Source organism: Hypanus sabinus, chromosome 9, assembly GCF_030144855.1.
Source record: "Hypanus sabinus isolate sHypSab1 chromosome 9, sHypSab1.hap1, whole genome shotgun sequence".
NCBI classification, from domain to species: Eukaryota; Metazoa; Chordata; class Chondrichthyes; order Myliobatiformes; family Dasyatidae; genus Hypanus; species Hypanus sabinus.
Window position 1 is genome coordinate 24,843,840 of NC_082714.1, and position 24,673 is coordinate 24,868,512.

Sequence of the window (24,673 nt, forward strand, 5' to 3'; positions counted from 1 at the left end):
CCCACTCTCTCCACCTTCTCCGCACAGCTTATAATTTTTTTGAGATATTTGCTAGCTCTCTTTTAAATGCTGCAATTGAGTTTGTCTCCATTATTACTCAGGATGTTAACTACTCACAGTTTTCCTCATGACACTTGTGGTTCTTTTACCAAACATTCGCATTGCATGTCCACTCATTTTTGACCACTTTGTCATAGTGAACAATCTCTCTCCATACACTTTGTCTAGGCCTTCATTGATTTAAAATTCTTTTCTCAGATCCCCTCTGATCCAAAATTAACCAACCTATTTTCTTCAGTATATTGCATAATTGAAGTTTCTCATCACAGGGTATATTGTGATACTCTCTTTACATTTTCTCTAAAGCCTTCCCATCTTTCCTTTAATGAGGTACCAGAAATGGACACCATACACCTGTTATAGCTAAATCAATGTTTAATTAAATTCATCTCAGTCACCTTGCTCCTGTGTTCTATGCCTCTATTTATAAATCTCAGGATTCCCTATATTTTTAAGTACTTTATGAATTGCCCTGTCATTTTTATGAACTATGTATGTATATATCACATACCCAGGTTTTTTTTTTACTCCCTTTTAGAATTGTTACCCAGGTTTATTTTGACTCCCCTCATTTTCCCTACCAAAACATAACACTTCACTTTCCTCAGTGTTAAACACCATCTACTTGTCCTTATTTCCTTTCATGTTACTATCCTCTTCATAGTTCACTATATATTCAACGCTTGTGTTAGGTGCTACTTTTGAAATTCTGCCTGGTGCACCCAAGTATAGAAAATTAATTATGTTCAGGAAAACAGTGGCACTGATACCATTCTTTGGGGCAGTCCACTGAACACTCAAAAAACAATCTTTCTCTTCTGCTCTGTTTCCTGTTAATTAACCGATTTGTATTGATTTTATTACATTCCTTCTTATTACATTCCAAATAAGAACTGATTGTGGATTACAGGAAGAATGGAGACAGGCTCATCCCAGTCAACATCAATGGCTCTGCAGTTGAGAGGGTGAGTAGTTTCACGTTCCTCGCTATGCACATCTCTGAAGATCTCACATGGACTGTGCACACCAGCCATGTGGCAAAACAAGCCAAGCAGCATCTCTTCCACCTCAGCCGACTGAAAATGTTTGGCACGAGCCCCCAAATCCTCAAGACATTCTACAGGAGCACCATTGATTGCATCCTGACTGACTGTATCACCAGCTGGTATGGGAACAGCACCAACCTTGATTGCTGGGCACTGCAGAGAGCGGTACCGAGAGCCCAGCACATCTGTGTATGTGAACTTCCCACCACTGAGAATATTTACGGCAGCAGGCGCGTAAAGAAAGACTGGAGCACCAGTCATCCCAACCATAAACTGTTTCAGCTGCTTCCATCTGGCAAATGGTACTGCAGCATTAAAACCAGGACCACAAGGTTACAGGACAGCTTCTTTCTACATCTTTAGATTTATAAATTCACATGTCTGTACATTGCGACGGAGTCATAACACAAGATTTTTACTCTCTCACGTTGTGGGATGGATGCAAGATTTAAATAAATTCAATTCATTATTCCATGAACTTCAAAATTCATGACAAGCCTATTCTGTGGCACCTTTTCAAACTCTTTATAAAGGTCCATGTGTATCACAACTGTGTTTCACTTTCTGATCCTCTGCTTTATTTTATCATAAATGTCCTTAAGATTAAATGGAGAGTCTTTTACCTAAATCATTAACTCTGTTACTTTTCCTTAGATACTGCCTGACCTGCTGAACGTTCCCAGCATTTTCTGTTATTATTTTTCTAACTGGTTCATGCTTGGCCAAGTCTGTCCTTGATTATTATTTCTAAAATCTATTGTTCTAAAATAAAAGTTATTGGTCTATAGTTACAAAATCAGGTGTCACAAACTTCTTAAGCACTTTAGCAATTTTTATAGATGAAAATACAAGGGTGTATCTACCAGACTTCCTGATGGTGGCAATGGATTTAAGCATTAGCAGCTTTGGCCTCAATACCTTCAGCTTTGATGCATACAATTCCTTAGTAGAAGCATCTGATTATATAATATTTTTGAATTCTATATGTATGACAATCCATACAATTTTAGATTATGGAATACAGTTATGCAGATGAGGTATTTTCATTACATTGATGTTTAAGGGCATGATGAATGATCTTTAAATTTTTGACCTGAAATGTTTTTTCTCTGCAAATGCTACCTCACCTGTTGAGTTTTTCCTGGAATTTCTGAAATTTTTATTTCATATTTCCAGCATCTGCAGATTTTTTTGATTTTCATGCTAAAGGATAACCTTGGTATTAAACAACATTTTCCACAACTTGGTTATTTCATCAATAGTTTCACTCTTGTTACATTTAACTGTTATTGATTCACTGCCATTTCATATATCTAAGAAGAATGGTGGACTCTTAGATGTTTCTCTTATGCCACACTGCATGTCTTACATAAGTTATGTCAACTTGCACGACTGCGCCTTTTAATTTGTTTTCCTGAAGTGACTAAAGTGGTCATTGATCCAAGATAATTCAGCTTGCAACAGTTGATTGCTTATTACAACTAACCTGACTTGCGCGTTCCCATCTATAAAGTTACAGGTCACTATTACGGAACATAATGAATATTGTAATTAACCCTTTCCATGCACAGCCATGCATGTACATCCCTAAAATTGGTTCTGAGATGTAGAAGTTTGGGTATGCAGATACCCTGAGAGCAACAAGAAATGACCTGCGAGGCTTGATCATGGACAACAGTTAGTGCTATAGCAGACAATGTAGTTCTGCTGCAAACTCACCCGTGAACTAGAAATAAATATACTCATTACTGATCTCCATAATTACGTTCTTCTCTACTGAAGTCATTTGTTAGATTGTAGCATCAGCTTGCTTTTTCCTAGCATCTTTAATGTAGTGAAACTGTGCAAGGCACTTCAATGGACTGTTCAGAAACAGTATCTGGTACCAGGCCACATCAAGAGGCAAATTTAGCAAAAGCTTGGTCAAAGAGCTTGGCTTGAAAGGGAAATGAATGAGAAAGCAACTATAGGGAGGAAGATGGGTTCTGGAACAGAATTCTAGTATTATGAGCCTGCAGAACTAAAAGCATTGATGAATACTGGGTGTACATGGGACTAAAAAATGCAAGAACACAGGTACCCTGTAATAGCCCTCTACTTGTCTTCAATTGCTGCAGGTCTTTCCATTCCTGTTTTCGATTCCTATTCCTTCAACTCCTCAGTCACAAAAAAAGATCAAGGAATATTATTTTAAAAAAGTCAAATGTCATTTCATGGTTAAAGAGGAAAGAAGAAAGAAATAGTCAAATTATACCTCTATAAGTTCACCCCTCAGCCTGCTACATTCCAGGGAAACAAAGTTCAAAGTGAATTTATTATAAAAGTACATATACTGTAAAAAGTACTGTATGCCAACATCAGTGAACTTGAGACCAGGTACCCGGAGGCTTTGTTCATTACAGCCGGGGACTTTAACCAGGTCAACCTCAGAAAAGCACTGCAAAGTTATACCAACATGCCTCCTACTCCACTAGAGGCCCTAATATACTTGACCACTGCTACACAGCAGTCAAGGATGCCTACCATTCTGTTCCACAACCTCACTTCGGAAAATCGGACCTTCATGCCGTACTCCTCCTCCCGGCTTACAATCAGAAATTGAAGCGGGAGGTCACAGTGTCAGAAGTGGTGTTGCGTTGGACAGAGGAAATGGATGAGATCCTCTGTGACTGCTTTGAATCGGTGGACTGGTTAGTAGTCAAGGACTCGGCAGCTAACCTCGATGAGTATGCCTCAGCTGTCACAGACTTTATCTGGAAATGCACACTGTGTGCCTCGCAAGACAATCCGGGTATTCCCTAACCGGAAACCTTGGATGAATTATGAGGTCCAATCCCTTTTGAAGGTTAGAGCTGTGGCTTTTAGGTCCAGGGATACCAGTCGCTACACAGAATCCAGGCGTGACCTCCGTAAAGCTATTAATGGAGCCAAGAGGGAATATCGAGCCAAGTTGGAAGCCCAGGCTAACCAGAGCGATGCCAGTAGACTATAGCAGGGTCTAAATGAGATCACTGGGCGCAAAGAAAAGGCTGGGAATATCAATAACTGTAGCGCTTCTCTTCCTGATGAACTTAACGTATTCTACACAAGATTCGAACAGAAGAGGAGCTGATGAACCGGATGAACCGGACCTGGTGGCATCGAGGTTCATCATCACCGAGGAGAACGTTAGAAGAGCCTTCCTGAAGATAAATCCAAGGAAGGCGATGGGCCCAGATGGCGTCCCGGGACGGGTTCTCCGGCCCTGTGCAAGCGAGCTAGCTGTAGTGTTTGCTGACATCTCCAACTGCTCCCTGCTTCAGTCTAAGATCCCCTCATGTTTTAAGAAGTCAATGATAATCCCGGTGCCGAAGAAAAGCAAGGTGGCATGCCTGAGTGACTATCGACCTGTGGCTCTAACATCAATTGCTATGAAGTGCTTCGAGCGATTGGTTATGGCATTCACCATCTGTAACCTACTGGTCAATCTCGATGCCTTGCAATTCGCCTACCAGAGCAACAGGTCAACAGCAGATGCCATTTCTCTGGCACTACATTCCTTCTTAGAACACCTGGAGAATAAAGACGCATATGTAAGGCTTCTTTTCATTGACTACAGCTCTGCCTTTAATACCATCATTCCAAATAAACTGATTCCTAAGCTCTGGAACCTAAGCACTCAGATCTGCAGCTGGATCTTCAACTTCCTCACAGACTGGACCCAGGCTGTAAAAATAGGGGACAAGCTCTCCTCTACAATCACTCTGAGCACTGGTGCCCCACAAGGCTGTGTACTCAGCCCCCTGCTGTACTCACTGTACACCCATGATTGTGTAGCCAAGTTTCCATCAAACTCAATATATAAGTTTGCTGATGACACCACAATTGTAGGCCGCATCTTAGGTGATGATGAATCTGAGTACAGAGAGGAAATTAAGAACCTGGTGGCATGGTGCGAAGACAATAACCTATCCCTCAACATCAGCAAGATGAAGGGATTGGCTGTAGACTTCAGAAGGAGTAGTGGACCGCACGACCCCATCTACATCAGTGGTGCACAGGTGGAACAGGTCAAAAGCTTTAAGTTCCTCGGGGTGAATATCACAAATGACCTTACTTGGTCTAACCAAGCAGAGTCCACTGCCAAGAAGGCCCACCAGCGCCTTTACTTCCTGAGAAAGCTGAAGTAATTTGGCCTGTCCCCTAAAACACTCACTAATTTTTATAGATACACCGTAGAAAGCATTCTTCTAGGGTGCATCACAACCTGGTGTGGAAGTTGTCCCATCCAAGACCAGAAGAAGCTGCAGAAGATCATGAACATAGCCCAGCTCATCACACAAACCAATCTTCCATCCTTGGACTCACTTTACACCGCACGCTGTGGGAGCAGTGCTGCCAAGATAATCAAAGATAAGTCCCACCCAGCCAACACACTTTTTGTCCCACTTCCCTCTGGGAGAAGGTTCAGGAGCTTGAAGATTCATATGGCCAGATTTGGGAACAGCTTCTTTCCAACTGTGATAAGACTGCTGAACGGATCCTGACTCGGATCTGGGCCGTACCTTCCAAATATCCAGATCTGAATTGCACTACCTTACTTTCCCTTTTCTATTTTCTAATTATGATTTATAATTTACATTTTTATTATATTTACTTCGACTTGTACTTCAGGGAGCGCGAAGCGCAGTATCAAATATCGCTGTGATGATTGTACACTCTAGTATCAATTGTTTGGTGACAATAAAGTAAAGTATGTGTCACCATATATGACCCCGAGATTCACTTTCCTGTGGGCATTCTCAGCAAATCTATAGAATAGTAACTATAACAGGGTCAATGAAAGATCAACCAGAGTGCAGATGACAACAAACTGTGCAAATGCAACAAAGCGATAAAGAATCCTTAAGGTGTGATCATTGGTTGTGGGAACATCTCAATGATGGGCAAGTGAGTATAGTTATCCCTTTTTGTTCAAGAGCCTGATGGTTGAAGGGTAGCAACTGTTCTTGTATCTGGTGATGCAAGTCCTGAGGCTTTTGTACCTTCTACCTGATGTCAGCAGGGAATAAAGAGCATAACCAGAGCGGTGGGGATCTGTGATGATGGGTGTTGCTTTCCAACAACCGCGTTTTGCTATGCTCAATGGTCAGGAATGCTTTACCCATGATTACTAGACTGAATCAGCTATCTTTTATAGGATTTTCCATTCAAAGGCATTGGTGTTCCCACACCAGGTTCTGAGCCAGTCAATAAACTCTCCACCGTACAACTATTGAAGTTTGTCAAAGTTTAGGTGACATGCCGAATCACCACAGATTCCTAAGGAAGTAGAGGCGCTGCCGTGCTTTCTTCACAATTGTGCTTACATGCTGGGTCCAGGACAGATGCTCTGAAATAGTAACACCCAGGAATTTAAAGTTGCTGACCCTCCTCACCTCTGATCCCCTGATGAGGACTGGCTCATGGACCTCTGGTTTCCCTCTCCTGAAGTCTATAATCAGTTCCTTGGTCTTGATGACATTGAGTGAGAGCTTGTTATTATGACACCACTCAGCCAAATTTTAAATCTATCATCAGCAAACAGTATTAGAGCCTTAGCCCATCCAGTCTCTGTTTATAACTCAAGTAATCCAGTCCCAGTAACAACCCTATTAGTTTAATGCTAATTGTGAAGATTCCATCTGCTGGGACAATTAGTTCAGAGAGTAAAGAGAATAAAGTCATGGAGTTATACAGCATTGAAACAGTGCCTTTGGCCCAACTTTGCTCAAGGCATTTCCTTCCATATTTATTCTAACCAAATACCTGTTAACATTCTTGTAAACATTGCACCCACCTCTTCTGTTTCTGCTGGAAGCTTATTTCATATATCCTCTTATGTGAAAAACTTATTTCTCAGGTTTCTTTTAAATATTTTCCCCACCTATTAAACCTATGCCATCTAATTTTAGACTCACCTACCCTGGGAATAAAAGGAAATATGACCATTCACCTTTTTTTTAATACCCCTCATGATTTGATGTATTTCTATAAGATTTCCCTTCAATCTCCTGTATTCCAGGAAAACAACTCCAGCCAATCAAATGTCCACCTAGAACTGAAACCATCAAGTCCCAGCAATATCTTTGTGAATCTTTTTGGCACCCTTTCCATCTTAATGACCTCCTTCCTATAGCTAGGTGACCAGAATTGTATCCAATACTCCAAATATGTCTCAGCAGCACTTTGTACAGCAGCAATGTGACATACCAATTCTTGTACCCATTACCTTGCCTTCTTCTGAAAAGATTGTTCAAATCATTATCACTGTGGATAGATTCCTCAGACTTGACAATAAACTTCTAGAGAAGACAGTAATAAAAATAAAAACTCGGGAAGCTGAAGGTGTGGATGTAGGATGCAAAGAACCAGGCCTGGGCAGGGTTGTATGGGAGACCAGCAGTTGCCTATGCTGCAAGTCTTCCCTCTCCACGCCACCGATGTTGTCCAAGGGATGGGCAAGCTTGGCACTGGTGTAGTCGCAGAGCAATGTGTGGTTAAGTGCCTTGCTCAACACACTGCCTTAGCTGAGGCTCGAACTAGCGACCTTCACTAGACCAACTCCTTAACCGCTTGGCCACGCACCAACACATGCAAAGAATATGATGGAAGAAAACGTCTAGGGATCTGCCTTTGCAATTCGCCATGCGTGGTTATGTCCTGAATCAAAGTTGATGTTAACTCAGCAAATTGTGGGGCTAGGAGCAGAAATTTATTACAGATTAAATAGACTAAATAAGAGGCAGAACTCTATGGAATTGCAAATTCACCCACTTGGTATTTAAGAAAGACAAATCCAATTTTTTTTCCTAGCAACACACACAAATGCTGGAGGAACTCGGGAGGCCAGGCAGCATCTATGCAAAAAAGTACAATGGACGTTTCAGGCTGAAACCCTCCAGCAGGACTGGAGAAAAAAAGCTGAGGAGTTGGAGTTAAAAGGTGGGGAGGGAGAAGCACAAGCTGATAGGTGAAACCAGGAGGGGGAAGGGTAAAGTAAAGAACTGGGAAGTTGATTGGTGAAAGAGATACAGGGCTGGAGAAGGGGCATCTAATAGGAGAGGACAGAAGGCCGTGGAAGAAAGAAAAGGGGGTGGAGCCCAGAGGGGAGTGATGGGTAGGCAAGAAGATAAGGTGAAAGAGGGAAAAGGGGAAAAGGGGATGGGGAATGATGGGGGAGGGGCATTACCGAAAGTTCGAGACATTGATGCTCAGGTCATGAAATTGGAGGCTATTCAGACAGTATAAGATGTTGTTCCTCCAACCTGAGTATGGCCTCGTTGTGACAGTAGAGGAGGCCATGGATTGACATGTCAGAATGGAAATGGGAAGTGGAATTAAAGTGGGTGGCTACTGGGAGATCCTGCTGTTTCTGGCGGACAGAGCGTGGGTGCTCAGCCAAGTGATCCCCCAGGGTAGGTGAGTTGGGTCTCACCGATAAACAGCAGTCCACACCAGGAGCACTGGGCATAGTATATGACTGACAGATGAAGAGTCGCATCACCTGGAGGGATTGTTTGGGGCCCTGAATGGTGGTGAGGGAGGAGGTGTCGGGGCAGGTGTAGCACTTGTTCTGCTTGCAAGGGTAAGTGCCAGGAGGGAGACCAGTGGGGAGGGTGAATGGACAAGGGAGTCGCATAGAGAGCGATCCCTGTGGAAAGCAGAAAGTGGGGGGGGGAGGGAAACTTGTTTGTTGGTGGGATACTGTTGTAGAGTGACCCCTGTGGAAAGCAGAAAGTGGGGGGGGGGAGGGAAACTTGTTTGTTGGTGGGATACTGTTGTAGAGTGACCCCTGTGGAAAGCAGAAAGTGGGGGGGGGAGGGAAACTTGTTTGTTGGTGGGATACTGTTGTAGAGCGACCCCTGTGGAAAGCAGAAAGTGGGGGGGGGGAGGGAAACTTGTTTGTTGGTGGGATACTGTTGTAGAGCGACCCCTGTGGAAAGCAGAAAGTGGGGGGGGGGAGGGAAACTTGTTTGTTGGTGGGATACTGTTGTAGAGTGACCCCTGTGGAAAGCAGAAAGTGGGGGGGGGGAAGTTGTGCTTGGTGGTAGGATCCTATTGGAGATTATTTTAGAATACAAATTTTTTAGGGTCAGTGGTTTAAGAGAATTAAATATCCATTGTAAACAATGACTAGAATCTAATGGACAGGGCAACAAACTATCAAAAAAAGCTAATGCTGACATTTCACAAAGAGTCTGGAATACAAGAGCAAGAAAGTGATATCTCATTTGCCTAGAGTGCTGGCCAAGCCACGTCTGGAACCCATGTCCAATTTATATCACCTTATGAACAGTAATTTAGGATTGGAATACGAAGGAGATTCAGAAAAATGATGCCAGTACGTGAAGGGTTAAATATTGAGGACAAGTTGGATAAACTGGGCTTGTATTCCCTGAAGTTTAGAAGGTTGAATCTGGTCTAATTGTGATCTTTAGAAAGAGAAGCATTGAATTTTGCTAAGGCTATCAGGGGATATAGAGCAAAGGTAGGTTTGTGGAATTTTGATATAGATCAGTCATCATTTAATTGAATGGTAGAATAAGCTCAAGGGGCTGAATAACCCAGTTCTGGTCCTCTCTTCCTACCTATTGAAGCATTTGACAGCTATAACATGAGGTTACTTTGGAGAACTGAAGGATTTCTGACATATTGTAGCTTCAGACTGTGATATCAAAATGCTGATGGGAAATTAGACTTGTTTCTTTCATTAAGAGGGACATGTGAAATTTAAACCAATCTATAAATTATTCAAATATTCTCTGAAGATCCTCAGTATATTTTTGTGACTTTATTCTTCCCACTGCTACTTGCTACTTCAGTAAACAGTTTGAAGGTTAATTGCACATTGGAAGACTTGTGAAAACTATCTGTCGCACAGCTGGATGCTCTTAAATTTTTCTAGCGTAAAGAAGTATGGTCTGTGATTAAGAAATATATCAGTCTTTTATCTAAATATCCCACATTGCATTTTGTTACTGCATTAATATAGAGAGGAATTTCATCACTTTGTAAAACAATCCTTGCAACAATATATTGATCAACAGGGACAGTGGAAAAGGGATAGAGGATAGGATTTAACTCAGATAAGTGCGGAGTGATGGGATTTTGAGAAGTTAAAGCCATGGTAAAACATAGACAGAGCATGGTGTTCTTAATCAGAAAGAACTAGGAGTGCATGTACATATAGTAATTCCCTGAAAGTAGCAACACAGATAGACAGCATGGTGGGTAAGATTATGGCATGGGATGAAGCACTGAGAGAAGTCATATTACAGTTGTGCAAACAACACACACAAAATGCTGGTGGAACACAGCAGGCCAGGCAGCATCTACAGGGAGAAGCACTGTCGACGTTTCGGGCCGAGACCCTTCATCCTAACGAAGGGTCTTGGCCTGAAACGTCAACAGTGCTTCTCCCTATAGATGCTGCCTGGCCTGCTGTGTTCCACCAGCATTTTGTGTGTGCTGTTGTTTGAATTTCCAGCATCTGCAGATTTCCTCGTGTTTACAGTTGTGCAAAACAGGTTTGGCAGCCTTAGAGTATTGTATGTGGTTCTGATTGTCACATGACAGGAAAGATGTGAATAATCCAGAGAGAGAGAGAGAGAAAGCAGAAAGGATTCACAAGGATACTGACTGGATTGGAGGGTCTGAATTATGAGGGGAGATTGGACAGGTTGTGTTTCTTTTTCCTGGAGCAAAGGAAACTTCAAAGTGACACAACAGAGGTGTATAAAATTATGAGAGACATAGATAACGGTAGATATTCAGAGTCTATTTCCCATGGTTGAGCTGTCTAGGATTAGAGGATATGGGTTTCAGAAAAGAGATAAGAAGTTTAAAGAGGATCTGAGGGGTTAATGTGTCTTGTAAAGAGTAGCTTGTAACTGGAATGAGTGGCCAGGCGAGGTGGTGGGGGGCAGGAACAGTAATATTTGAAGAAGTATCTCAAATGGTACTTGAATAAGCAAGCAGTAAAGGGACATGGAATTAATGCAGGTAAGTGGGATTCGTTTGATGATCAGCACAGACACAATGGGCAGAAGGGTCTTTTTCTCTGGTGTACAACTCTATGACTCTGCAATGCCCTGGGTAGGATTTCTACTGCAATGCTGAGAGTTATTTTTATTTTAGCAGTATTCTGTAAAACTAGTGCGTCCTATTAGGACTGTTTTGGCTTTAGTTAAAGATAAGGAGTCTTGTTGGCTAACTTAGGAATGTTGTGTCAGCCAGTCAGGACTGTCTGGGTATGTGCTGTAACGTTCTGCCCAGTGGGACATGAGATAAGATTCTAGAGAGCTGGGCGGGGTGAGATTTCCGAAGGACAGTAGTCTAGTTTTGGTGGGAGGTGCGGAGAGAAGAGCACCAGGGAAGACACCTAGAGGATCCCATCGAAGGGGAGACCCAAATGCAAGGAGTGCTTTGCAAAATGAAGGGTTCCAAGAAGAGACGTTGCACCTGCTGTTGATGATGGGAATTCAGTGCTGTGAGTAAAGAAATACATCCAACTGCTACAGAAATGAGCTCCAATGTTTATGTGAACATTTAGGCTGGTTTAACTGTAATGGGCCCTTTTCTTTTTTTTTACCTTTTTTCTTATTAATTGTTTGAAGTTTAAAATTCATAAATACACTTTCTTTGTAATTTTATACTGGTGTACGACCTGTCATTTCTTGGCAACCAATAATTGTGTATGGGCAGTATTTACACAGCATTCTTTACAATCAACGTTCCTTGGAACATCCTAACCTTCTGGTTTGGTTAAACTCCAAATCATGCCAATTTTAGACGTGTTTTGCTTTTGTAAGGTGCCTTCTTACCCCTGAGTCATGTGCTGTTAGCTGAGTTAACTAACTGGCCAAGTTGGCACACAAGCCCTAGCAAGAGGGTTGCATTTGTGGGGTATCCGTCGGGGTTTTGAATGCTGTATGAGGATTGATTAAGCAGTTCATTTGTATGTTTATCTGAGCCAGTGTTTAAACTAACATTCATGGAAATTGAGGCGTGTCGTGATTAAGGGTACTTTATTACGGATGCTGCGGGGATTAAGGTTTGGTGTGATTCAAAGAGGTTATCCACAAACAATGCTTGTGTTCAGAGTGGAGTCAATATTTAAATTCCTGACAAACTACTACTTAGAGCATTGAGTCCTGTAAAAGTATTGGGGAAAGTTTTGCTGGTTGAATGGTGTTTTGACCAATCAGCTGGTAAGGAATTTGTGTTAGTCCAGGCTACCAGTGACATGACTGAAGTTGCGCTGCCCATTAAGATAGGGCTCCTGGAGAAGCGGGGCCATGGGTAGTCTTTATTGTAAAATGGGGGGGGAAATCTGGGCTCCAATGTAATTGGGGATGAAGCTGAGTTCAATCAGGTGGCAGAGTGAGAGGGTTACAACTCTAAGTGACTTGATTAGAGCAACAAATAGTCTGGAAACTGGAACAGTGGAAATTCTGCTTCCTTGTAAAGTGCACATTCCTCTTCCATTTCTTATGAGATTTTGTAGCAGAATTTCAGAGATTCCTTTCTGGTTAAATGTGCCATAGAAATAGGCCCAACCTTAGAAATCCGGAAAGAAATCAAGTCCTGACTTCTGAAGAATAACTGTATATTAATCACACATAATCAACGGTTTGTTGACTGGAAAGGAGAGCGCAAGAGTGGTGAGGGATTGCTTACAGTACTCCACAACCCCAGGCTTCCATTCTGGCCAGAGAATCTTCCATAACAATTAGTGAATGGATGTCCCTAAGATTCTTATGGCACTGATATCCACCAACTAATAAAGAGATCCCTGGAACCACAACCATTGACAAAGTGAAAGCACGACAAAGCACATAAACTTGCACATTCTAACACTTATCCAAAAGCACGTGCATGTATAAGATACCCACCATGTGGAAAATATAACGGAATAAAAAGACTTAATAAATTCCATTCTGATGTTATTTGCTTATTCTTTATTATTTATTGCCTTGTCACTTTTGCTGACTGTAAGTCCCAAGAAAGTAATCTATATTTAAGAAAGGTTATAGGGATAATGCTGGGAATTATAGACCTGTCAGTCTTATGTCATTGGTGGCATAAATGATAGAGAGGGTTCTTCAGGACCTGACCTACAGGCATTTGGAGAAGCAGATGGAGTTCAATCTGTAAAGTGTGAAGTGATATACTTTGTCAAATCAAATGTGAAGGCAGTGCACAATGCTAATGTTAGGATTCCTGAAAGTGTGGAGACACAGAGGGATCTTGATCTACAGGTCCGTCAAAATTTCTGCGCACGTAGACAGAATGGTTAAAATGGCATATGATGTGAGACCTTCTTTAGTTGGGGGATTGAGTTCAAGAGTGCCACGCTGTAATGTTGGAGCTCTATAAAACTCTGGCTAGAGAACACTTAATGCATTGTGTTCAGTTCTGGTCACTTTTAATTTATTTTAGCGACAGTTTCTTCTTGCCCAATGAGCCAAACAGCCCAGCAACCTACTTGTTAAATCCTAACCTAATCTCAGGACAATTTACAATGACCAATTAACCTACCAACCAGTATGTCTTTGGACAGTGTGAGGAAACTGGAGCACCCAGAGGAACCCCATGCTGTTCATGTATAAACTCCTTACAGACAGAGTCAGAATTGAATTCCAAACTCCACAACACCCTGACTGCTGCGCTACTGTGGTGCATTATTACAGGAAGTTTTAGAGTTGGCGCAGAGGAGATTTACTAGGGTGCTGCCTGGAATAGAGAGCATGTCTTATGAGGAAAGCATGAGTGAGGTAGAGCTTTTCTCTATGGAGTGATGGAGGATTGCAGGTGACGTGATAGGGGTGTACAGGATTATGAGAGGTGTAGATAGAGTGGACTTACAGTGATTTTTTTTTCCTCCAAGACACCAATGGCCAATAATAGAGGGCATCTATTCAAGATGATTGGAGGAACATTTAGGGAGATGTCTGAGGTGGGGTTTTTTGCCGAAAGTGATGGTGTCCAGAATGCAATGCTGAGGCTGATACAATAGGAATTTTTAAGAGACTCTTAGATAGAGATATGGATGTAAGAAATATGTGCTGTGTAAGAGGAAGAGTTAGATTGATCTTGGAGTAGGTTAATATCATTAAGCAGAATATAGTGGGTTTAAGGGCCTATACTGTTCTACGTTCAATGACACAATACTGAATGAGACTATATATTGTTAAATATACCGTTCATTCTGGTCATTTCTCTTTACGACAAAAAGGAGATTAGATTTTTGTTGTGTCATTGCTGGGATAAAATTCATCGCTATGAGCAGTTAATTGATATATGCGTTTCATTTTTAATATTGATCACCTTTTCCATTTTTTTGGGTCTGTTGCCATTCAATTTATATTCAGTTACCATCAAGTCAGAGGATATGTTTTAGATCAATATTCATCGACACTGTTCCTAAGTGATGGCAAAAGTATAGGTTCTGTTGAGAAATTGTGAGATTTGTGAGTTAGCTAGATAATTGCTCAGCCATACGTAGACTGCACGCACTGAAGCTGGGCAATAAACCAAAATCACTTTAATCTCATTTTCTACTGCTCAAACGTAGCCAAAATCTGGATTTGGCCACAACTAAGAAAACAATTGTTTGTTGCTATAGTACTTACAAAAAGGGAAAACTGCCCAATTATGGTGTAGTGGCATTATCATTATCTTCCCATTAGTTCTCTGCTATCAATGGCAGTAATTTCAGGCTGAAAATACCATATGGGGAGGGGACATTGCTAAATTAAACTGCTTCCAGAAACTGGTCACCAGAATAGCACTGCTCAATTAAATTGTGCCCATTGATTGTATTACAAGCAGCTTGTTAGTTTCATGCTGCCTGCTCATAGTGATGATCTTCAGTGTCCACGCAGCACTAGATAGACTGCTGATTGGTTACCTGCAAAAGCCAGAAGTCCAATACTGTGCTTGATAGCATTCCCTTGAAATTTACCCAGCAATGCTTAAAACTAGCTGTACATCTTACATGGGAGGTGGACTGCAGCTAGAGCAGACACCAACAGCCATTTTACTTGTGAAATTAATTGGCAAAAGGTTAAGACTGGCATGGAAGCGAAAAGGTCCACATCTTTACATATTCTGGACTGCAACCCTTGGTGAAGTAAGTGGGAAGAAGAGTTCCAGTAATTAAAACTGTTGGAAGCTGGTTCACTAAGGTCAGGAGGTGGTGGTGGGGATAAGCTCCCACTACCTAATAAATTCTCCCAATGGTGTGCTCTGACAACCAAGTCCAGCTCCTGTCCTTCCTGTGCAACCCAGCTACTAAGCCCAGTGGAACCGTTTCTACTCACAGGAGAAGTAGCAAAGGCGGACTGCTGGCTCCTTAAAACCAGTCACTTCGATGGGCCACAGGTGAGACTCATCAGCCATGGTTGGCAGCTCTTCTAGGAGAAGCAAAACTCTGATCTCCAATCTCTGCTGCCTTGCAGCTATACTGACTCATGGAGAAGGCTTTGGGAGTAAACCCCGAGGAAAGCTCTGGAGCTGGAGTCCCTAAGGCAGACCAATGCTGACTAGCAACTCCTGCGACGCTGCTGGTGATAAACTGTATCAGTCTCTGCCATTCCTTTGGATTCATCAGCTGTGTGGAGGGGTGGGGGGGGGGGGGGTTCTGCTGCATGGGCAACAGCTTGCTCTCCATATCATACTGTCCTGTCTTGTGATTTATGTGTCATATGCTATAGACATCTAGGATGCAACATCCAAGGTCAACCACAACCAACAGAGGGCCTCAAGGAAGCAGATACTTTGAAGTTAATACCAATGGGTCAAGCCATGGATGTGATACTGCAAGAAGTTCAATTGTCTCACATAAGTGGTGTAGGCCAGTGAATCTACGATTATATAGTGTAGCATATCAAGTGCTCTACCAGCCTCAAACAGCTCAATTCATTCTGCTCCAATTACTTGTTTAATCGGAATTGAAGTGTAATATTTCTGAACTCCAATGTAGTCTGACACACATGTCTCAGATGTTAACTGTACAACCTCATGGTAAAATTCAGACACAATTACAGCCGTATCACCCAGACTGAATGCTGCACGCAGACACATTTCATTTCCTCACTGGAGAAATGATGGATAGCCAGAATAACCGGGGAGATCCAGGGAAAAATCAGAAGTGATTTCATGATTAAAAATCCATGGAAGTGACAACTTTGTATTATGTAACATGAATTTCTGTGAGGTAACTAGTGATGGAACTAATATCAAAGTTCAGTACGAGTGATCCCTCTGTTATGGAGGGAGGGAGGAGTGGGCCATGGAGGCAATTATATTCCTAAGGCAGAGGGTATATCAGAATTTTCTGCCATATCATCTGCCCAAAAAACACACATTGAAGCAAAGTAATTTTTGTGTGTTGTTTTATTTTGCTTTTATAATCATAAAAGTTCCTTAAGAGCATATTTTATTTCATATCTTGTGAAAGGAAAATTGAGTTTGGCATATTTATTGGAGCATCTTGAGGATGCAGCCAATAGAATGGATAAACAAGAAACCAGTGCATACGGGCTTTTGGATTTTTAGAAGATCTCTGATAAAGGTCTACATTGGAGGTTAGCATGTAAAATTGAACCACACGCAGTTGAGATTAGTACACTGGCACTGACTGAAAATTGGAATACAATTTCCTCTGGTGCAGGCGATGGCTAGTGGGTATTACAGGCTAAATGCCTGTGACCAGCTATTCCAATATATATCAATAACTTGTTAAGAAAAAAAACAAAAACAATACTTCCAAGCTGATCAACAACAGAACTGGAGAGGATTGTGGGTTATGAGACTTTGTAAGTTGAATGCATGGGAAAATATTGCCTGATAAGTATGAAGTAATCCACTTTGTGGAGGGAAAACTGGAAGATGAGGTATTATTTAAATGATGATAAGAAATGTTGAAGTATAAAGGAACCTTTGAGTCCATGCACATTAAGCACCGAAAGCAAACATGCAGGCAAAGACAAATGACATATTGGCCTGCAGTGCAAGAGATTCTAAGAAGCAAGTACTTCTTGCGACAGTTATATAAAGGTTGATGGGACCACAAAAAGAGTACTACTTATGAGATTGGCAAAGACATGTACTTGCTGTTTAAGGATCTTCATTACACCTATAGTTTTTCATTCACACTATTAACTCATCCTTTACAAAATATCCCCCACCCCAGTCAGACGTACATGCTCTGCCTCCCAACGTTTCTTTTCTCATACTTCTATCTCTAACACAGAGATTCTGCAGATGCTGGAAATCCAAAGCAGCAAACACATAATGCTGGAAGGACTTAACAAGTCAGGTAGCGTCTATGGAGAAGAATAACCAGTCTACATTTTGGGCTAAGACCCTTCACCAGGACTGGAAGGGAAGGGAGAAGAAGCCAAATTAAGAAGTCAGGGGGAGGGGAAGCTGGCAAGTGATAGGTGAAACCAGTGAGGGATAAGGTGCATAGGTAAGTGAGGGGGAGGATGAAGTGAGAAGCTGAGAGGTGATAGGTGGAAGAAGTAGAGAGCTAAGGAAAAGGAATCTGACAGGAGAGGAGAATGGATCATGGGAGAAAGGAAAAGCTGAGTGGCACCAGAGTGAGGTAATGGGAAGGTGAGATAGAAAGAGAAATGGGAAAAGAGAGAAGGGGGAAGGGGTAGAAATTACCAGAAGTTAGAGAAATCAAGAAATCAATGCTCATGCCATCAGGTTGGGAGGGGTGTGTGTGTGTGTGTCTGTCTGTCTGTCTCTCTCCCTCTCTCCATGTGTTTTTCTGACTTTCTTCCTTCCTCCACCCCTCTCCCTCTATTGTTCTCTCAGTCATCTGCAGCCATGTAGATATCTACAGTATGGACAGAGGGTTGGCAGGCAGCAGCTGCAGTTGAGTGGAGTGAGGATAGACAGTAGTTTGAGCAACACTGAGATGGGGAGAGGAACACCAGAGAGGTCAGAGTTGAGATCTGTTTGGGAGAGTTGTCAGGGGTTCATAACTTCAGGAAAATCATACTAATACAAGGCACAGCCTTCAACATTGACTCACTCTCACAATTATTCACACAAAGGTCCAAAGAAGTAATTATATTAAGTCTACTCAACCGCTTGCTGATGTTATAGGTGATGGCTATGATCCCAAACAGATGTCGGTTCTAGCAGTCAAAAAGCCCCAGACCAGAAGGAACCTGCCCCAGGCGAGCAGGTGATGCCTGTAAATAGGCGAGAGTTCTGAAGTGGGCGAGTCCCACAGCAGAAGTAGAGCTCGTCTGAAATCTGCTGGGCGTGATTTTATTTAATTTTAGGTTGAGTATTCACTTGCTGGGACTCGATCCATAAACAAGCAGGTGCATATTCAAACACTCTCATTAATGGATCCTTCAGCTCTCAATAGGACATTAAGTCAGTGCACTAGACAGCTGCAAACAATGTCACGTGGCACCCATTTCACTGGTGTACTTAGACAAGGAGACAAGTACATATCATATCATCAACACTTCCTCTCAGTGCAGCATCTGTCCTCGGGGAGAGCAGTACTCTGGTCTAGTCCTGACACACATCTTCACCTGTGTGCAATTCAGCATACAGACATTTAGCAGGTGCACCACTACTACCTAAATATTCTGATACGATTATCACCCATAGATCACAGAGGAGTAATAGCTGAGGATACTCGTAGAGCAAAAGAGACCTATTGTACATTGTGAGAACTCTTACTGTGGCAGCAATGGTAGCTGCGCAGTCAGAACCGTAATCAAAAGCACACAGTTTTAAATAGCATTGGGTGATCTCGCCCTTCTTTGAAATATTTTGAAATGAATCTGGAAATCATGGTTTGTAAAAAGGTCCATCCAGCAGTATACTGCGAGCAATATCATGTGACATGTTTGGCGATGAGGTGTATAACTTCCAGCTTTTATTGTTGCAGGACCACCTTTCCTTTGCTGAGTTTCACACGGTAGCAGGGAGGGGAGCCCAATGCTGCAGCATGATGTCCCAAGGAAACACAAGGGTCACAGAGCAAGAAGATGTTGCAGAGAAGAAAGCACCTTTACACCCGCAGAGCAGCCGTTCTGATAACGGTATAACGAAGTAACCTTTCGGATTATAAGGATGTGTTTCATCAGAGAAGATGCCCAGAATGATTGCAGTCAGGCGTGAGAAGAATTATACTCTCCTATCCATAGTGGCATCTGTTCAGTGGTGCTGACTTGGGTGTGTGTCTGATGGACTCGACGTAAGGAAGATACTGAAGATGAATTTCGGGTTGGCACTCATGTGGCCTGTCAATCTGGCTCCATGAAATGACTAGTAGCATGGGATAGTTCATGTCTACATTCTTCCCCGAACTGGTGCAGAGCCAGGAAAGGTCTCAGCATCTTTGAAGCACAATGCCAGTCTTCCAGAACTGTACTACCCCTGATCCATCTGTATACTCACCCCTGCAGGATGTAGACTGCTGCCCGGCACGACACTGACACTGTGGCTGTGGAGGCGACAGTCACGCTCCATAACTTGCTGCTTAAAAAGTATCTGTCACTTAAAAGTTATGGTTGGTGGAAGAACCTTAGAAAGAGAGAGATAGATAACTCTGCTTGAAGTATGTTGTTGCACAGTTCCAGTGATTTGTTTCCATTGCGGAAATTTTGAGGTAGCAATAAAAACTGACGGTGGCTGTCAAAGTGTGCTCCCGGTTCACACTATGTGCAGAGTGATCGAGGTCAGGCTGCATTTTTAAACAATGTCATGAGGCTCATGAGTGCATTTCTTGATCAAACTGCTTAGCTAGGTATTCCAGTGAACGAGACAGGAATATTAAGTACCCTTGTGACCTCAGTGAGTACCTCTGCTACCTTACATTGTTTTGATCCTAAATATCCATTCGTGACCATGACTCCAAGCGTTATTAAGTAAGCCATTTGAGAAGAAGTGGTCAGGTTTGCTAATGCGATGAGATGCTTGCCCTAAAGGAATTCAGGTGCCGGAGATTAAACAGAAAGATGATGGATTTAGAAAATGAAGCCGTGTGTAAACAAAAAGGAATAATATCTTTCTCACCCTCACACTGTTTCATGATTACAACCGAACTTTCTCATTCAGCTTGGTCTTTCTGAATTAGAACTTGATGCAATGAGTAGCTGAAGTGGAAAACTGAATTTGAAGATTCGGCCTAAAATTTATTGGGAAGTCTGTTTCCATTCTTAGTAAGCCAAGTAGCATCCTGGAAATCATTCTAAGATACAGCATAGCTAGATCTTAGTAAAGGTGGAAATAATTTTATCACTCTGGCTGAAGGCCATTTCAGCAATGTTGTAGTGGATATTACAAGGTTTTTGAGAAACTTTCTGGAATCAAATGTTATTTTACAACATATGCAGAAAGGCACTGACTTTGGGAAAGCCTGATGCAGGATTCCTGTTACTGTGGGTATGGACTGAATGGCTTCTTGCTCTTCTCTTCTTAGTTTTCCTGTAGCTCCTTGTCACCATTCTTGCTTACATTTGCTGCCTTAGATGCTGGTGTCAAATATGGCAGGTAATGGCTAACTTCATCGAATGGCCTAATGAGGCAGAGAATAGTAGAAAGAATAGGAGCTTAGCTATTGCATACTTCAGAGGGCCACCAAAAAAAGAGCATACAGGGAAATATCACACGAGCAGCTCTCCACCCTTCAGAGTAGCACAGCCTTGAAAAAGGAGAGGTAGGTATGACTATAGCTAAGAACAGATCAACAGAGGACATCTTTCATACTCAATTCCAGTAATGCTGGATTGCTGGAATTGAATACGAAAGACGTCTTCTGCTGATCTATCATGATGTGTACATCGAGAAAATACAATCTCTTTCAGATGAATAATCATATATTGAGAACGGGAACTGTGATGGACATGAGTGGCTGCATTTTTGAGCTGGCTGGAGAATAGATGGTCTAGTCTTGTGAAGCGTAGCTCACCAACTACCTTTCTAATGCAGCATTGAACAGCAGACTATGGTGAATGGCACTGATCAGCAGTTACAAGCTGCAAAGAGCTGGAAGTAAGAGAATTAAGATTGAAGGTGGCCTTTGTGAGAGTAGTCCGGTCATATATGTGAGTTATTCTTGGGTTTTAAGAGGTAATAAATGTGAATGAAGAGGAACCCATGGAACTGTTGCCTGCATCCGCATTGGTCCTCCACCCTTGTCTCTAAGGAGTCTGTACGTTCTTCTTGCAACCATGTGGGTTTCCTCCAGGTACCTACCACATTCCAAAGACGTATGGTTAGGGTCAGTGAGTTGTGGGCATGCTATGCTGCTGCCAGAAGTGGAGAGACTTTTGTGGACTGCTTCTGGCACAATCCTCACTGATCTGATTTGACAAAAAAGGTGCATTTCACTGTATATTTCAATGTACACATGACAAATAAAGCTGATCTTACTTTCTTTCCTGAAAAGTCTGGGTAGATAAATGGATAGGTATAGAGTGCACACTGCCTCATCTGTGATGAATGCTGCGTCCAGACAAATGGACGCTGGAATGCCAGTTTTGGCTGTAACAAATTATAGAGTCAATGTTCAATGTGAGCAGTGTGCCAAGTAAATTTGGAGTATGTAAAATGATGTGCAACCAATTCACTAAGACAGCTGGTTTACTGTGATTGATTCTTTACATAATGTTGTTTCTGAACCTTAAGCATAGTAAAACTGGTTCTTCTGTTCAGACCAATAAAATTAAAAATCTTGCTGCTGAAAGAATTTTGTATGTACACCATAGTTGTACATTCCGTATGTTTCAGAAAGGAAAAACATTTCATCCATAAATAAATAAATTATATTAATAACAGGTGCTAAGACAACCAAAAACAGGCACAGAGTTGCTTGACTCCAAATTAACATGGTTTTAAGCCATGAGTCCTTTTTTCCTTCTGGTGTTTTGCAAATGATTTTTAGCCCATAATCTCCAATCATTTACAGTTAATATCTTTAAATCTTTAAATCAGGGAGTCAAAAATATGAAGTAGTAATCAAAGAGAATACCACATTCTAATATATAAAATAGTACAGACTGGTGTTTTATTCAATGTCAATTATTCAATTATTATTCAATAGATATACACCACAACAGTTACCTATTTACATGTCAATCCTAGCTCTCTGTGTATAATTTTTTAAAGCTGTTGAACTTATAACTTGCCATTATTAAAGGGCAAATATCATCTTGAAACTTGGTCTGAACTATATCTCCATTCCTGTTGCACAATGTTCCATGTGTTATGTAAGTAATATTAAAATATGGAAATGAAGGAAACCAGCTTATTTCCAAGAATAGTATGCTTTCCAGCAGCACTTGCTATGAATAGACAACGGTGGAAGTTATCTTCAGAAGAACTGAGGTTTGTGCATTTATGTTACAGACATCTACTCTTCACCCTGTCAGTCACATACACAAAACCCAGGGGCACAAAAGAGAAGAGAATGTATGCTTCTGAAGTTTGTCTTTGTTACCAAGCCTTAAACAACAGCACAATGAGGGAAGCTTGTAAATCGTGTTGGAACATTTACACCAAGAATGGGACCATATTGGCTGATTTGGATTTTATAAACTAGTGGTTAAAAGTATATTAACTACCAATGAAATAGCGGCACAAGAAATAACATTTGCTTAAGTGTTTCGAATGACTTAAGTCTGGAGAGGTGCTGAAGCTGGGAAAACAATTATTGCCAGTGCTAAGCATCAACACACACAGGTGGGTCAAGCTATTACTTCTCAATTTATTATAATTCAGGGAATCATAAATTTACCGCAGGTTTCACCTGTCATATCCATCTAAACCAAAAAAGGCCATTTAAGCAAATCCTACCTCCCATCCTCAGCAAGTATATTGTCCATTGCAACCCCTTATCTAAGTACTTCAATGTGATGGGGGTTTCTGTCTTATTCCATTTGATGCTGCGTCATTCTTGCAACCTTATGAAAGCTGACATTAGATTCCATTAAGTGCAAATCTTGTTTATTTTTAAAGGTAGTTAATGAATTGTGCCTTTTCCTTTTCTCGCGATCATTGATAAATGTCAGCCTTTGAAATTACACCACCCCTTTTGCTGTTGCTGCCTATTGATTCCAAGTCGCAGACAAGGTGGCACCGTCCTAATGTTGCAAAGGTCCTTCACCAGACAAAAGGTTCATCCATTTGTTGTTCTTGGCAGGATGACGGCACACACACCATCCAGCTGGAACAGAGCCCGCTGCACTGAGACTGCCAAGGAGCCCTAAGAGGAGTTCACTGCTGTTTTTATTGAGTTCAGTGCTGGCTTCCCTTCTCACTTGACATAATGTTTAAGCGAAATGCTATGACCTTGAATTCTATCACCAAAGATTTACACAGATGATAAATAAATCAAATAGAAGAACTATTTTCAGCAGTAAGAATGGTGGAAGGGCTTCCAAAAAAGTTGGGAATGACTTTGTTTTTATATAGAAGAAATGAATGCTATCAATATTGGGTTAGAAAACTGACACACAGAGGCATCTTCATTATATGTCTTGGAGATGTCTCAATTCTGATATTCCTCAAAAATGTAATTATAGTAGATGATAAAGTTCTAGATTTTAATATCAATCCACTCAATTCTGTTTTAAACTCCAATAAAAGAGTCTGAATAAAACAATATTTCCCTTCAATTAAGTCTTGGTCTAGTCTGCTTGTTTTGGAACTCCACTGCCTACCTTTGCGGATGACAATCATGCCCAATGATATTGGGTTCACCTGTTCAACGTATTCTCTCAGGTTTAAATAAGAAAGAGAAATGAATTTAGACACAAATGTCTAATTTGGTTCATGTTGGGGAAAAAACTATTAGAGCATGACAAATAGTTATGCTTTGATCACGGTACATTGACAGGGGTCAAAAATTGCTTCACATGTATCTTGTAGTTTTGAATCATTTGCTAATGTAATTTTTCACCCTTCACTGAAGAAAATAGTCATTTTTAAAGGGTAACACTGTCAATCACAATCTTGTTATCTTCTTAGTTCATCATTCCCAAATTACTGTTGGCATGCCATGTATACCAGTAACAGACAAATTGGTCATTATTGGTCCCATTAAAGATTTGCATTATCACATACCCTCTGAGATATAAGACTAACTATTTAGAAAGCAACTGTGCCGTATTCATGGCATATAAAGCTCGCAAGTGATGTGAAATAGCTTTTCACAATATAAACTGTCATGATTGCCAATGCAATATGCTGACAATAGGAAAAGAAACTGCAGGCTTCACTATTTATCGCCTGGTTTAGATATTCACTACGTTCTAGTTGCTATATCAGACAAGCAATCCAACCCATTCATCTTTGCCCTATGCTTGTGGTCGAATAATTGGTTGGACTCCAAGCTCTGGCCTTGATTTAGAATTTATACCAAGGTTTGGGACACATTTTTAAGTCGTTAACTCTGACAATTTATCTCCCATCTCTTTGCCCCTAAGCTTGCTGGATTCAAGTTAAATAAAGCCTCAGTTCTAAAAAGCCAGCGCATATTTTTACCAACATATTGTTGCACC

At 41.4% G+C, this 24,673-nt stretch overlaps 1 long non-coding RNA gene across 2 annotated transcripts in view; it reads right to left on the bottom strand.

The window, feature by feature from the left end:
• Positions 1–23,125, bottom strand: part of LOC132399195 (uncharacterized) — a 91,910-nt gene extending 68,785 nt beyond the window's left edge. For both annotated transcript variants that reach the window (XR_009513908.1, XR_009513907.1), the window contains exon 1: positions 22,968–23,125. This is a non-coding gene — a long non-coding RNA (uncharacterized LOC132399195). The remainder of the gene's footprint in view (positions 1–22,967) is intronic.
• Positions 23,126–24,673: the final 1,548 nt, after the last annotated feature.